Raw genomic sequence first — 16372 nt, forward strand, 5'->3', positions numbered from 1 at the left:
AATCTATAAAATGAAACACATGCTAACATTCTGAAGAGAGCCTTCAGAACAAGAACGTTAAAAACATTTTTATGTAAGTCGTTGAAGTTAATCGAATCTGTTGGTATTAGTAAAAGATCATATTTTCCCCAGATAATGAATATAAGAGAGAATTTTCTGTTTTCATATCAAGAATAAGTTTGATTAAAAGAATCATTTAATGAACTAGTTTTGGAAGAGATCAAAGTTCTTTCATGAGGTTATTACACAATATTCATAATGAATATATTAGAAAAATCTCTTATTTATTGAATAGCTGTTTTGTCAAAGGCAAAGATAACATTGTTGCTCAAACAGGCTGTCATAATCATATTTCTTCTTCTTTTGAAATTTTTGTAGAATAAAAGAAATACCCTTACAGGAACAGGAATTGACCTGTGGTAAAGATTACTGTAGAACAAAATGCCTTTACCAAGTTTCATGTATTTGCCTACAGCTGCAATAAAACTCAGGGCAGATAAAAAAAAAAAAATTGTCTGCTAAAACCATCTATGAATTTTTGTCAACTACTACCAGGAGGAAAATAAATCATTAGGGCCTCATACAACTTAATTGAGAGTTTAAAATAAATGGGAGACAATACAAATTTATATCTCAGGAATATATATATTTGAGTGGCATCTTGAGTGAAAAGAAAAAACAATTTTTAAATGTACATGTTAGGGGATATAAGAGTAGAGGTGTAGGGAAGCTTATTGTTCAGAACAGTGGAGGAAAGACCGCAAATTTCTAATGTCTAGTCTTGGATTATTTATATGGAAATGCAGTAACAATCCATGTCATTTTAAAGTAGACTTAACATATCTGAATATTGTATGCTATACTTGGGTTTTGAGAAAGGATTGAGTTAAGATTGTCAAAGCCATTTGAGAATTTCCTTTGACCACACTAAAAGGTATCTGTGAATACTTGTTTATTATATCATGGCTGATTTACAAGAATTGACTTGCCTTTCTTAGCTAGAACTATCTATACCAGGGATGGATTAATCCTTATGGTTATGTAGATCAGCAAGACCTCCCATGTAGAAGTTGCTATATTCATTTTTTCCCATCTGAAAATAACTTTATTAGGAAATATCACATGCCTTCTTATTGCTAGGTGACTCATCTGAAAGCAAAGATCCCTAAAACAGCTACATAACAATCTTATAGTTCACATACTATTTTCCTAAGTTCAAACACTTTCAAATCTACTCTTGGTTCCATACTACTTATATATTTATCTTTTTTTTCCGGCATATTATGGGTGTACATATGCTAAGGTTACTTAATTATATCTAAATAATAATCTCTTCCATAATTATTCTCAGCAGCCTCTGGATATCAAGTCATATTATCAATAATCCACAAATTCCTAATTTTATCTGCACTTCAGGACATCAGACTGCTGGTGTCCTAAAAAGTTCCAAGTGTTTCTTATAATCTCTAAAGTGATGGTTTACAAGCCAATCTGTTTTGTAGAACTACCATATACCATTCTTTCTCCAGTGCTCTGACCTATTTTGTCTATGTCCTCTGCCCTTAGAGTCAATTGAACTGACTTTGCTCTTGCCGTTACATACTACTGTATCCTGACACTATCTGTTGATGCTTTCATAGTCATCAACCCTTGGGGTGCCAGAGCCTGCTGTGTTCTCTGTGAAATTGGTAAGAATGGCCTTCAACTTTACTCTTTACTATGTTAACCCTGGGCCCCAAGGATGCACAATTCCTGTCCAGACTTTTACTAATTCTCTCATTAAAATGTATTCTTTATCATCATCTCTCTAGAATCTCTAAACCAGATCATATGTCCAGTAAAGGACAGATGCCATGCCAACCTTTGAGCCTTTCTGTCCTCATCATCACAGGTGAAACAAAACAACAGAACAAAACAATACAACTTCCTCTTTCCTCTTCAGCAAAGTCCAAAGCTCCTTTGCATATTATTTCCAGTATATATTATAGATGCTGGTGGGAATGTAGGAGGAAGTGGGCAAAAGGAAGGGCATTTGGACCAAACATTCTATCCTGGTTCTACCTTACTAATAAAAGCAGAAATTGTCAGGAATTCACGGAGGTGCATTAAAAATTTATTACCGAAAAAGCAAAAATAGATACTAGAAATTATAATAAAGGATGCATATCAAATTATATCCACATGTCAGGTGTTCCTTATTACTGAAATTTCAATTGAGAGTACCTTTAGAAAATAGATATTTATATACGGTTTCAGGCATATTAATAAAATCAATGAATTGAAACAGTTGCATTTAATAAATACAGTGGATGCTTTATTTTTGTCTCCTTCACCAATGTGAAGCCAGTTTGATGCCCCTAATAACAAGTTCAGATTGATACTCCTGATAACACACCCAGCTTCATCTTGTGTAATACAGTATATTTTTTTCTCCATCCTGTTCCAATATAAAAAATTACTGTCTGGTCAGTTTCTTAAGTTAGAAAATAACTTGACAAATTCAATGGACAATGGATTGGATATGAATCCAAAGCAGTGGTTTCCTGAAGTCCAGACTTAACAGTATGTGACAATTTGCTTTGGGCATTGTGAAAGCGAAGTTTTCTCAAATCTGTCTATTAATAGTGAGGATCTTACAGCAAATATCATAGAATGGTTTGTTGAGTTCCAAGTTCAACATATAAGAAAGTGTCCAGAAGAACACATTAAAAAAATTAATTTGTATGATAAATGAAGGATTGATTATAGATAACTTCTAAGAGACAGGATTAGGTAGTTTGTAGGCATTTTATAGAATAGTCAATACAAGCATATTGAAGAAAAATGGGCCCTAATTCTGGTTGTGACACTAGGATACTATTTGGTTTGGTAGCTCTTTACAATGGGAATTGATCATTGGGAATTGGCTACTCAATTTCTCTTACTTAAGGTTTAAAGGATATTTATTTGATGCTATATAGACAAAATATTTGAAGGAAGTATTGAATTCCTGTCTGGATATTTTGGTGTCACATAAAACAGCCTAAAAAATTAAGAGTGGTTCTAAAAGTTTGCTTGAGTAAACTAATTATTGGCAAGTCCACTTGCCAGGCTTACTGAATCATGTTCTTACTCTTCTTTAAATCCAGGGTCTGTTTCTCATGGCAGGAATACTTTAAATTCAGCATATCATAAGCTGCAAATATTTATGTTGGGGTTTCTTTTGTGAGATATCTGTAGCAGTCTGAGAGAGCAAAGAACATTTAGCCACAGTGGAAACTTCCTGTAAAAATATAGTAAATGACTATGTTTTCCTTATAAACCACACTCTTTATTCTCCGCAGGTCCCAGCCATTTCTCAAATATTTTAGATAGAAATCTTCTAATTTTAACATGAATCAATAAATACAAATGTTTTCATTTGTTTTTAATAACTACTAGAAATGTAAGTAGAATATTGTCAAATATTTAGCAGGACTCTATATATTAATGCAACAAGCCAAAAAGCATGTGGTCATTCATAAGTATCCTCTGACTGATAGAGTAATATAGACTAATATAGATAATCCTGAAAAGGTATAAAGATGGGCAGTTTAGAAAGAGCTAGCTGTAAGGTAAGAAGAACTAGCAGATTTGTAACATTGACAGGTGTAAATAAATTGTATTATAGCCTGATTGAAAATTTCACTTTATCATATTAATACAGGGGTATACATATTTTAGGAAGGGGAAATATTTTATCAAAATTGATATATTCCAAAAAAGAAAACTAACATACTCAGAAAGGAAGCTTAAGTAAGGCCTGGGAGACACAATGGAAAACAAATGTAACAATAATAATATACTTAAGAACAACAAACAAGGTTTTTGGTGTTAGTGTTATTGTTGTTGTTGTTTTAATGTGGGGGTTTCCACATGGGGGAAATCTTCATCACATGGACTATTAGAATTCATTTGGAGTCTAATGGACTGTGGTTGAATTTTGGCCTGAGGGGTCAGATTATTAATGATATGTCTGAATTTATCCCACAGAACAAACTTTTAGAGTCTGATGAAACTTCTCCATTAGATACTCTGTTCAACTGATTGTTTATTTTAAAGGTCAATCCATTTTGGAAAAAGACTGTGGAGTTTTCCCACATTTTATGATGACATAAATATTGACAACGTCTTGGTTTTGCTAGCATATAATTTTATACATTAGCAAAAATAAAGGAAGCTATTTGCTAACAGTCATGCCACAAATATAGTTATTTCATATAGAATTATAAAGCCTCAGTTGCAATGGAGCTTTCTTAACTTCATTATAATTTATTATCCTTCATAACAACAGAGAAGCCCTTTTGGTATCTTCAACCCATTGCTTGTAAATTGTTATGTTTGTTTGCTTGCCAGTATAGCACATTTCCATTTGATAAATGTAATATTGAATTGCATTATCCAAGATTCAATTTTTTCTCCTGTAATTAAGTCAAGTTTGGAAGATGAAGTTAGTTGCTCTGGTCACAAATGCAATGTCACAATGAAAAGCATATTATAACTCATCATACTTTCATGATAAGAAAAAACTATGCATATTTATTGATGAACTTATTCTAAGAGTGTTCCCCATGGGGGGAGAAAATGCAAAGATGAATGAAACACTCTAGTCAAGAACAGTGTCTTTCAAATTTTTCTGTTGATACCCTCTGTAAAATAATTTTGAAAGAACTTCACTCATTTCAATTGACAGCTCAGTTGCAAAGCATATAATTTTCAGCACATTTTAAATGTTGACATTTGAAACTATAAATGTTATATCATTCTTTTAAATGTTCCCAAATATACAAGTAAAAGAACAATGCAATATCTACCACATTCATTATAAGTAAATGAATGTGCCCTTCTTAAGAGATAGAAATTGTACTTCTTTTCTTTCTCTTCTTGAAATCATAGTTCACTCCATTACCCACCTTTTCCCTGACAGAATTTTATTCTATTGAAATATAGTTTTATATTTCAAATTATTTCTAATGGTTCCCCTTGAGAGTCAGGAAATTTTATTATACAGAAAAAGAAGGAATTAAAGGTAGAGTGCAATAGAAAAGACAAAGAGAGGTAGAAACAGATCACTAGATGAATAGGAAGCATTTTTTTAAAGCAGGTAGCATTTTTTTTTTTTTTGAGACAGAGTCTCTCTTTGTTGCCCAGGCTAGAGTGAGTGCCGTGGCATCAGCCTAGCTCACAGCAACCTCAAACTCCTGGGCTCAAGTGATCCTATTACCTCAGGCTCCCGAGTAGCTGGGACTACAGGCATGCGCCACCATGCCCGGCTAATTTTTTCTATATATGTTAGTTGGCCAATTAATTTCTTTCTATTTATAGTAGAGACGGGGGTCTCGCTCTTGCTCAGGCTGGTTTTGAACTCCTGACCTTGAGCGATCCTCCCACCTCGGCCTCCCAGAGTGCCAGGATTACAGGCGTGAGCCACCTCGCCTGGCTAGCAGGTAGCATTTTAAAATCTGTGATGTTATCTACATTTTCCTTTGCAGTTGTTTGCATTGCTACTATATAAAATTCTCCTAATCTTTTTTCATAAAAAATATTTATCCTACTCAGAAGCTTCTACATGTAAAAATATCTACATGGATCAAATTTTTATTTTAAAAAATTTTCTGTCCAAATGACAGTAAATGAATGTTTTCAAAAACCTTCCCAGATTGCATCATTACAATTTTTATCAGAAATAATGATGATATTGATAATAACAATAGCTAACACTTTTGGAAGGTTTGCTAAACTTCAAGCACTAATATAAGCACTCACTATTTAGGCCTCTACTTGTATCTATTAATATCTATTCATATACAGAGTGGCCGCCCAAATATGGAAACACAAATGATACATAATAAATGAGTCACAGATATTATACTACATTATAATACTTGAATAAGTAATATTTAACTTTCTAGACTTTATGATCACATTATAGGAAACATATTAGGTAAGTACTATAATTAACCCAGGTTTACCTATGAGGAAACTGAGGCCTACTTGGTTTACTAACTTTACCAAGGGATTAAAAAGTGAACAATTCAGGAGGTGGTTTGGCTCTAGAGTCTATACAAAATAAATTTATTATAGATTTTGGTATATAATTTGTTATAGAATTTGCCCTAAACCCAACAATAACATTTTATTAGTGATATATCCTTTAACGAGATAAAGAAAGATAAAACCTCATGTGTCTTTTTAAAAGGAGGCTTGCCAAACATTAATGTATGCCTTATCCCTGTGTTTGTGGCCTAGGGGACTGTTACACCTTGCAAAAATGCTCTGTAGTAACACTCAGAATGGGTGAAAGAACACTTGTGAGGGGTGAGTAAAGAAGTCAAAGGAAGATTGTGGAAGGAAAGGTGGAAAAGGAGAACTGGCTGGAAGCTTGGACCTTAGGAGTTTACTATGGTAGATCAGTTTTAGGAAGGAATTCAAATGGAAGTTGAGTATCTGGAAACTAATTTCTATAAAACAAGCTATCCCTGCCTATGCTTTAGGGGTACGCATACATCATTTTGTAAATCATTAGTCTAGAGGAAAGTGTAAGACAGATTAAATGATGAAACTCAATTATCCCCCAAATAAAAACATGTTGCTTTTGAGACCACTATGCTGGGCAATGTAGTCAGAAAGATAAATAAGACATACACTCTAATTTAATGTAAATAAAATTAAAAAGGAAAAGAATACATAAATAATGTTGTGTAAGTTTATTATGTACATGAGTATAACATGCTTCCTACTAAATTTCAATGGCAATTTATTTTTATCTATTACTACATATTAAATATTTTCATAACATATCTGAATTCCTCTCATGAAAGGGACTGCTCCCTCTGATAAAATACAGTAAAAATCCAGCTGGGATAGAGCAGACTCCTGGTATAAATATTAATATTAGTAGGTGCCCAGATATTAGAAGGAGTCTCCTCTTCATGAGTCAAGATTAGAAAAATACATTATTTTTACTCCTGGGAGGGAAATAGGAAAATGAGTGACAAAAATAAAGAATCGAGTAAAGGCAGAATAGAGTTGAAAAGATGGAGAGATGCTGGAACAGATTATTGGGAGATCTAATTGACATTTAAGAATGGTGATGTCTACCACTTGATATGAAGTTCTTTGTATGGCTGGTACATGAACCTCTCCTAAATCTTTTATTGCAAAAATCTTCAATGGGGTCTAGTATGCCCTGATACAATCTGTGTCAGTGGAATTTTTTATGGAGGTCAACGGAAAGGCTGTTTCAGGGATCAATACAAGGCAGAACAACTTTATGTACTAGAGGAGGGTCTGATTAAGGGCAAATTAGCAAGGAGGACTCAGGGAAGCATATTCACAGGAATTTTAACATTCCTACCGTTTTACAGGAAGAAGAAGAATATGGACATCTTCCAGTGGTTAGAAGGAATATTGGTAGACTTTCACGGCACTGAAGATGAGACTCCCAAGGCACATGATCAAGTACCATACCAACATTTACTTGTTGAGGGGAGGTGTTACATTTAGGTTTATGCTTTATTTTGCTGTGGTATACGAGTGTGTAAGGTAACATGAATGACAAGTATATACAGAAAATATTCATCACCAATTATGCTAACCTCGTTCTGTTGAATCCATAATTTTCATTTTAATTACATTTATTGGACATATTGTTCATTATATACCAAAAATGTGAATAGGTTTTTTTTAAACATTCTGTTAAGAAAGTACATCATTTGATTCTTTAAATACTTATAGCCTGTAGGTCATTATGTCTCTTATATACATGGTAATATACCCATTTTGAACTCTGAGCAATAGGACACTGTACTGTAAAATTTTCAAAGGATGGTAAGATAATTGTTCATGAAGTTGATCTCTTAGGCACATTTCAAAACACTACAGGCAAATTTTTTCTGTAGTATTTTAATACAATTTACAAACATGTTTATTGAATTTATATGATGTAGTAGGCACTATCAGGTATACTATTAAGAGAGTTAAAAGAGTTTTTCATAGATGCCTCTTTAATTTAGATAGGAGACAAGAAACATGGACATGAGAAAGTAAAGGATAGAGGACAGAATGTGAAATTAAATGACAGAGATAAAACCATTAGCCAAAGTTACCAGGAAGAGTTAGAATTAGGGAAGACCTTAGAGTTTATTTAGGGCAATTTTTTTATTTTTTATTTTCAGGTCTAGATCAATCTCCTATTTTACAGATGTGGTAACCAAACCCTAATCTATTTATGTGACATACCCTGGTCCAAAATTTAGCTAGAAGGAAAGAAGTATTACAAACCAGGCCAGTCCTCATTTTCATTGCATACCAGTGTGCCCACGCTCCTTGTTTTCCCTGGCCTTTTTATCAGATGAGATAAAGTTGCCAAATCACTTACAACTTGGAGAATTGTTTGCTGTGGTCTTGGATTGGACAAACATATTCATATGCACCTTCTTTAAGAAAAACAGTGCAAAACCACAAGTGCAAAATTAAATATAGGCTCTTGGAAGGGTCTTATTCAAGTGAAAGTCCTGGAGTCTAAGCTTCATTCGTATAATGGAAAACCTTCCCTCTTTCGTATTTACATTAATTTACTTCCCATTGTTCTAACCAAACTGACCCACTCCTAATTCTCTGAACTACCCATATTGTTTGCTGGGAAACTTTCATCCTGCCCTGTTGTGAAACTCTTACCCAACCTTCAAGAACCAGACAACCTTCCCCACAATATAGAGCGGTTTTGAAGAAAATATATAATTCTTTGATTGACATAAAATATTTTAAGAAATAGATATTTGTATTCATAAATGCAGAATTAAAATTTATAAAGATGCTGTTTATAAAATACTCTAAAAATATAATCAAAGAAACAAATAATTCCAAAATTCAACTGAACAAATAACAAAAAACAAAGCAAATGGAACCTAGAATCCAAAATAATTTTGTTAATATAATTTAGCAAATATAATAAAATTTTTTGAATTTTAAGTCAGTAATGGAAAGGATGAACTATTTAGTTAAAAGTGTTGATACCACTGTCCATTAATTTGAATGAAAAATGTATCTGAGATTCAATTTCAGTTGGATTAAAATTTAAGTGCAAAAATGAATTTATTAACTTATTGGAAATTTATAAGATAATATTTTTACTATCTTAGAGTCAGAAAGAACTTTCAGCAAAATTATGAGACTGTAGTGATACCTAGAAATGGATCCTTCTATTGCCAAAATTCAATCTAGCCAGAAACATTCCCCTTATTATTTTTTTTTCTTTCCCACCTCTTGCCCATCTGTCAGGGCAAGAGTCTGCTAAATGATCATGTAAACAAAACCATGCAAAAATACTTGTACTTGGAGGACTTGAACTATTACAAATCACATCATTTGTTATAAGGAACTTCAGATGATATTTTATTTCCAGCTCTTATTTTTATGGCAGAACAGTTATAGTCAAATATTCCAGAATTTTAGAGTTGTAATGAACCTGAGAAATCTTATAGGATAACCTGCTCATTTTGCAGATTTAGAAATAAAAAGTTCAGGAGAGTTAAGGGATTTGCTTTATATTCTACAGCAGTTATAGATGAGCTAAGTCTAGGATTCCCCTCTCATAAGTCTCAGTTTTGTATTCCTTTTATTAGGTTAAAACTAAACCATATATGACTCAAACAAATATAATGGCAAATTGCAATTCTAGTTCTTAGTTATATATTTTTTATTTTATTATTTTTTGTTTCCCTCCCCCACCTTATTAAGGTATTGACAAAAATTATAAATATTTATAGAATGAAGTTTTGATAAATGTATGCATTGTGAAATGATTAAGTCAAATTAATTAACATATCCATCATCATACTTGTCATATTTTTATGGTGAGAACATTGAATATCTACTTTCTTAATTTTCAAATATAAAATCCATTATTATTATTAACTATAGTCACCATACTGTGTAATAGATCTCCATAACTTATTCACCTTCTCTAACTAAAACTTTGTACCCTTTGGCCAACACCTCCCCACCAGTCCCTAGTAGCGATCATTTTACTCTCTGTTTCCATGAGTTCAACATTTTAGATTCTACATATAAATGAAATTATGCTATATTTGTCTTTCTGTCCTTAGCCTATTTCATTAACATAACATCTTCTAGGTTAACCCATGTTGTCACAAATGATAGAATTTCTTTCTTTTATACGGCTAAATAGTATTCCATTGCATATACAATTTTTTCTTTACCCATTTATCTACTGATAGACACTTAGGTTGGTTCTGTATCTTGGTTGTTATGAATAATGCTACAATGAACATGGGAGTTCTGATATCTCTTTGACATGTTGATTTCATTTCCTTTGGATATATAACAAGCATGCTTGTTGGATCATATAGTAGTTCTATTTTTAATTTCTTTTCATTTTCTTTTTTTTTTTTCTTTTGAGACAGAGTCTCACTTTGTCACCCCAGCTAGAGTGCAATGGCATCATCATAACTCACTGCAACCTCAAACTCCTTGGCTCAAATGATCCTCCTGCCTCAGCCTTTTGAGTAGCTGAGACGACAGGCACACTCCACTGCACCTGGTTAATTTTTCGTTCTTTCATTTTTTACTAGTAAAAAATGGGTCTCATTTTTGCTCAGGCTGGTCTCAAATTCCTGAGTTCAAGCGATCCTCCCACCTCAGCTTCTCAGAGTGCTAGGATTACAGGTGTGAGCCATTTTTAATCTTTCCAGGGATGACTTTTTCCAACCTATTTATTACTATAATTGGAATTCATTTATACCTTAAACTCTATTTGTTACAACTGCAATAAAAGGAATTATGAAAGCACCAATTAACTTCTCTCAAAAAATATTTTACCAGTGCTCTGCAAGTCCTGTGCAATCAAGCGCATAAAAAGAAAGAATTTAAATTTGGACCTTTCATTTTAAGCCAGTTCCAATTTACCTCCTTCAAGCTATCAACTATATGTTATAATTTAAATGTTGAAAAGATACTTGCAAAAAATATATTGTAATCCTCTTAATGTCCACATAAAGACATGACTTGTACACACATAGAGGGAGGCCAAAACCATTTCTTTCCTAGTAAGTGAATTTTTTACCATTATGTGATCTTTTCTACATATAATCATTAAGCAAAATCAGGGCCTTATAAACATTGATCTGGCACCACATCACACAAAAATATTCAGGAAGAAAAATCCAGCTGTCAGATGTAAGTAGGCATTTTCAGCATTCAAACCCTGCACTAAGGAACAGTGAGTCATGTGAAATGTAATGTGCAAAGGAAGCTGACACATAAAAGGATAGAAAAACAATGATGAGTTCCCAAAGACATGCTGTGGGAGAAAGAACAGTTATAGAGGGTCTATTTTTGAGTTCAGCAGTATGATTTCAAAATTTAAAAATCACAGCTTAAGTAAAGAAAAAGAAATTATGTCACCCAGCTTTGAATTTAACAGAAAATAATTTAGTAGCCTTTATTTTTTTATTAATGTTGTTATAGTTTATTAGGATGACACATGCTTGAATTGTTGAATATTTTGCAGCCTAAAAATAAGTTAGGGTAGGAAATCTACTTTAATTCAGTGGGGAAGGAGGCTATGAGATATAATAATAATTGAATAATTAATATTTTACTTGTCATGGTACTTTAATGCCACCTGTAAATAAAAAGACACATCCATCCATAACAGTAATCTTTTAGGAGCACCTCTGAAGCCTATAGTTAATACTCAGGATTGAAATTGACATTGCTCTGCCAAGGGAATTCTAAAAATATTTATTTAGAGTAGTTTAAATTTTTAAAACAACTCATCCCCATTTTCCTGTACCCTTGTTTATATTTAATAAATAAGGCATCCTCTCATGTTTTGATTATGAGAAAGTTTTACATTCACTTACAGGAATATAACAGTGACTATGTGAATCAGAAAACAAAGAACTCTACAGAGGAAAGGATTTTAGTTCAGATAAGCAGCCTAGCCCTATTATTTTATAATGTTAAATGTATTTTATATATATAGTGATAGTTATAGTAAGTTTTCTATAACACACAAATATATGATGTCTGTGGCTAGTATTACTAAATTACTAATAATACTAAATCTGATAGGACACATTTAAATTAATTTAATGCTCCCAGTCCTCTGGCCAAGGGAATAGGAACCTGAGGGCTAACTCCACTCCTCCAAATCCCAAGGATATAATTTTGTAAGTTTGATGGATGTCTGTAATGCCATCTTTATTAGTATTTTGTTGGATTGCCTTTCAAGATTTTCTTTCATTCAGAAGTTAACTCTATATCATTCTGTGAAATCTTTCTTACTACTGTTGACATGTTCTTATTGTCCTTGGCTTTATGGGAAATCCAACATATTATAATACTTTTATAAGGTCATATATATTCTTTTGTAGTATATCCAATACCTGAAGGTAGGGCCATCCAAAGTTTTGACAGGTGACAGCACAAGTGGTTGGTGTATCATCGTAGGACCCTGGTAACAAGAGAACATTTCTGTGAATTTGGTATTATTAGTGGATAGTGGGATTTCACAGAATTTAACTTAAAGTTATATACTAGTTTATTCCTCTGTTAAAACCATAAATATATATTTTTATAGTTGAATGGAAAGTTGGGAGGAGATATACCAGGTACATTTAGGTTATCACCATCCTAACCTAGAAGTCATCAAAAACATTGTTCTGGCATCTTGTGTCCTAGGAATGGGGTCTCTAGATTCTAAGGGGCACAAATACAGAGGCAGATAGTCCCCTTTGCCCAATGTCTGGGCACCAGGAAGAGGTGGAATCTCTGTATGCATGGCTCAAGTCTAGGAGCTGGGGATACAGCAGGCCCTGCCCTCATGGGGCTTATAGTATAAGGAGAAAGTGAACAATAAATGGATAAATACTAAAAAGTTCAGTGGTGATAAGTGTTGTGAAGAAAACTAAAGCTGGCTAAGGGAGTATAGGAAGAAGGGTATGATGGTGGTATGCCAGACAGAATGGCCATGGGAAACCTCTCTGAAGAGGTGGCATTTTTGGAATGACCTGAAATAAGGGGACAGATCATGAAATGTTCAGGAGAGACAATGTTCTCAGAAGGGATGACTTGATCAAAGGCCCTGAGGTGGAATGACTTGGCTGGTTCAAAGGACAAAAAGAGGCTTGACATATAGTGATAGTGGAGTGAATAAGGGCAAAGAACAGAGAAGAATTTGGTCAAAGAGGGACCCAGAGGCTACATCGTGTCAGTAATAAATTTTAACTCTCCTAAAACACAGAATGTTACTAAAAAGTTAACTTTCTCCACTGCTGAACAAAAATTATGTACATAAATGTAATTTATATACATTTTTTCAGGCTCAAACTCATGTTGAAAAGAAGAAATAGTATGATCTAGTTTACCTTGCTTTGTATTTACACAGTATTTGGTCTTTATAACGTAAAAAAAAGTCAAAATTGTGTTTTGCAAATGATTTATCTTAATTAACTCATATTGCAATTTGAGAGGCTTCTATTGACCTTACAATTATGGAATATTAATTTTCTGCTACACCGACCTATAATCTGAGTTATTTCCAAAGATTTCTATAAAGTCAATAGGAATGTTTAGGTGAAGACTCAAATGTATTAAGAAAGCTTATTATTAAAAGTAATATCTGCGATCAAATCTTTTGTGAAGCAAAACGCACTTTTAATTACTTTGTAAAATTACTTTGTTTCACACTTTTGCATATTTTAATAATTTATTATATGTCACTACAAATAGTCTACTATATGTTATATTAGGGTCATGATCTGGTCATTAAAGAGATAAGTATTTATATATTAGCAGACAGTCTGCATATATAGTCATGTGCCATAAAAAGATATTTTGGTCAGTGATAGACCACATATATGACTGTGGACCAATAATATTATAATACTGTATTTTTATTTACCTTTTTTGTGTCTAAGTATGTTTAGATACACAAATACTTACCACTGTGTTACAATTGCCTATAGTACACAGTATAGTAACATGCTTTACAGGATTGTGGCCTAGGAGGAAGAAGCTATACCATATAGGTTAGGTTTGCAGTAGGCAATACCATCTGGATTTGTGTAAGTATACTCTATCATGTTTGCGCAATGATGAAATCACCTAATGACACATTTTCTCAGAATGTATCCCCATCATTAATGATGCATGACTGTACTTAGAATATGGATTTTCTGAAAGCTATTTTGGAAAAAATAAAGTTCTTGTCAGTCGCAGGCCTTATTGGCATATATATGGAATTCAGCAGGTTCAAAGTTGAAGTTTGTTTTGAGTATTTTCCCAACATACTAGAAAATGCTACTAGAAATAGAAATAACTGAGGAGGATTACTTTTTTTTTTCCTGCATGGTTCCAAACATTTCATTTTCCATCAAAGTTGAAAATGCTGTGAAAGCTGGAGCTTGGGGCTCATTCTTTGCCCTCTAAAAAGACCCCATAAGTGCTTCTGTATGCCCCAAGGAATAAAAGGTCTCTTAGGGAGTTCAGGGGTAGCAGCCCTTTCTCTTAGATGCCTGTGTCTTCTGTAAGGAGACTGTCATCCTTGGAGGCAGGCCAAAACACAACCACACTTCCCCCACTGGAGCATTTCAGCCACAGCACACAGCCAGTCTGGTGGCACCACAAATAGCCAGCTGAGCTGCCTTGACAAAGTCTGCTGTAGCTGGGTCAGGGTGGGAGCTGGGAATATATACACTTTAGTGTCCCTGAAGGACAGAGACTGCTGTCATTGCTGAGAAAGGGAAGTGTGAGTGGTTTGTGTGTTTCACAGCTGCCTGCATAAGCTAATCTTATCAAGAGGAGCCCACCATTCCTCATAGTGTCACAGTGCATCTGCCATTCTCCTGCCTGAGCATTCTTCTGGAGCAGGGGAGCACCCAACCCTCACTATCACAGCCAGCGATTGAACCCAGGGAGGCTTGAGGGCTAGTTTGCCAGCTTATTTTCAGTCTGTTCTCACCATGATTCAAGCACATCATCCAGGGGCATGGAAAATGGGGATTACCTAATCTAGTCCACCACTGCTGGCATCTGAACACTCTCCCAGAGCTCTGAGGTCCAACAGACCCAAACTGCCAGTAACACCATAGTGGGTACCTACCAACACAAACCAAGAAGCAATGTACCTATACCTCTCCATATTGAGAAGCAGAGCTCCTAGCAGAGGAAAACAGGTAAAGCACAAAGCTATGTTTTGAGCTGAGGGGAAGAGGTTCAGATGAGAAAGAACCAGCACAAGAATTCTGTTAATATGAAAAATCATGCATTTTGACACCTCCAAAGAATCATGCTAGCTCTGCAATAATGGACTCCAACCAAAAAGAAAGTTTTGAAATGTTGTACTTCGAATTGAAAATATGGATTGCATGTAAGCTCAGTGGGATCAATGAAAAAGTTAAAAACCACCACAAAGAAACCAAACAAATAATTCAGGACAAGAATGAAAAATTCACTGAAGAGATAAATATTATAAAAAAATAACAGAACATCTGGAAATGAAGAAGTAATTTAGGGAATTTCAAAATATAGTGGAAAGTTTTAATAAGAGACTAGACCAAAGAGAAGAAAGAACTTCAGAGTAGAAGACGAGGCTTCTGAATTAACCCAGTTACACAAAAATAAAGAAAAAATAATCAAAAGACATGAGAAAAGTCTCTGAGAAATATACAATAATATAAAACACCAAAACATAAAAATCATAGGTATCCATGAGGGACAAGAAGAAAATCATAAAGCAAGGAAAACCTATTTAAGGAAATAATGGAAAAAACACCTGTGGTCTTGCTATAGATTTAACATCCAAATACAAGAAGGTCCTTGAATTCCTATAATATTCATTGCAAATAGGACATCAGCAAGGCACTAGTTATCAGTCTGGCCAAAGTCAAAGTGAAGGAGTAAATTTTGAGACAAAAGCATTATGTAATTTACAAAGAAAAACACATCAGGCTATTAGCAGACATCTCATCAGAAACCTTACAAACCAGAAGGGATTGGGGTCCCATCTTTAGTATTCTTAAACAAAATAAATGTCAGCCAAAAATCTTGTATCTTGTAAAACTAAGTTTCATAAATGAATGAGAAATAAAATATTTTCCAGACAAGCAAACACTAAAGAAATTTGTCACAACTGGACCTACCCTACAAGAAATGCTCAGAAATGCTTTAAACACCAAAAACAATGATCAATACTCAACTCATTAGTAAAAATAGTAAATGTAAAAGCTCACAGCCCTTATAAAACAGTAACACAAGGGATAATACAAAGCAACGAGGTAACAATCAATATGATGACTAGAACAGTATCTCACTTATGAATATTAAC

General features: G+C 33.8%; 1 protein-coding gene across 2 annotated transcripts in view; it reads right to left on the reverse strand.

Annotated features, from left to right (window-relative positions):
* The window catches only part of CALCRL (calcitonin receptor like receptor), a 104074-nt gene that overhangs the window by 69897 nt on the left and 17805 nt on the right, over positions 1-16372 (reverse strand). The window contains exon 2 of one of the 2 annotated variants that reach the window (XM_012779474.3): positions 12432-12499. The exons of the other annotated variant lie outside the window; for it this stretch is intronic. The gene's annotated coding sequence lies outside the window, so the exon portion shown is untranslated. The remainder of the gene's footprint in view (positions 1-12431; positions 12500-16372) is intronic. 2 annotated transcript variants of the gene reach the window in all.

The sequence above is a fragment of the Microcebus murinus genome, chromosome 8, assembly GCF_040939455.1.
Source record: "Microcebus murinus isolate Inina chromosome 8, M.murinus_Inina_mat1.0, whole genome shotgun sequence".
Taxonomy (NCBI): Eukaryota; Metazoa; Chordata; class Mammalia; order Primates; family Cheirogaleidae; genus Microcebus; species Microcebus murinus.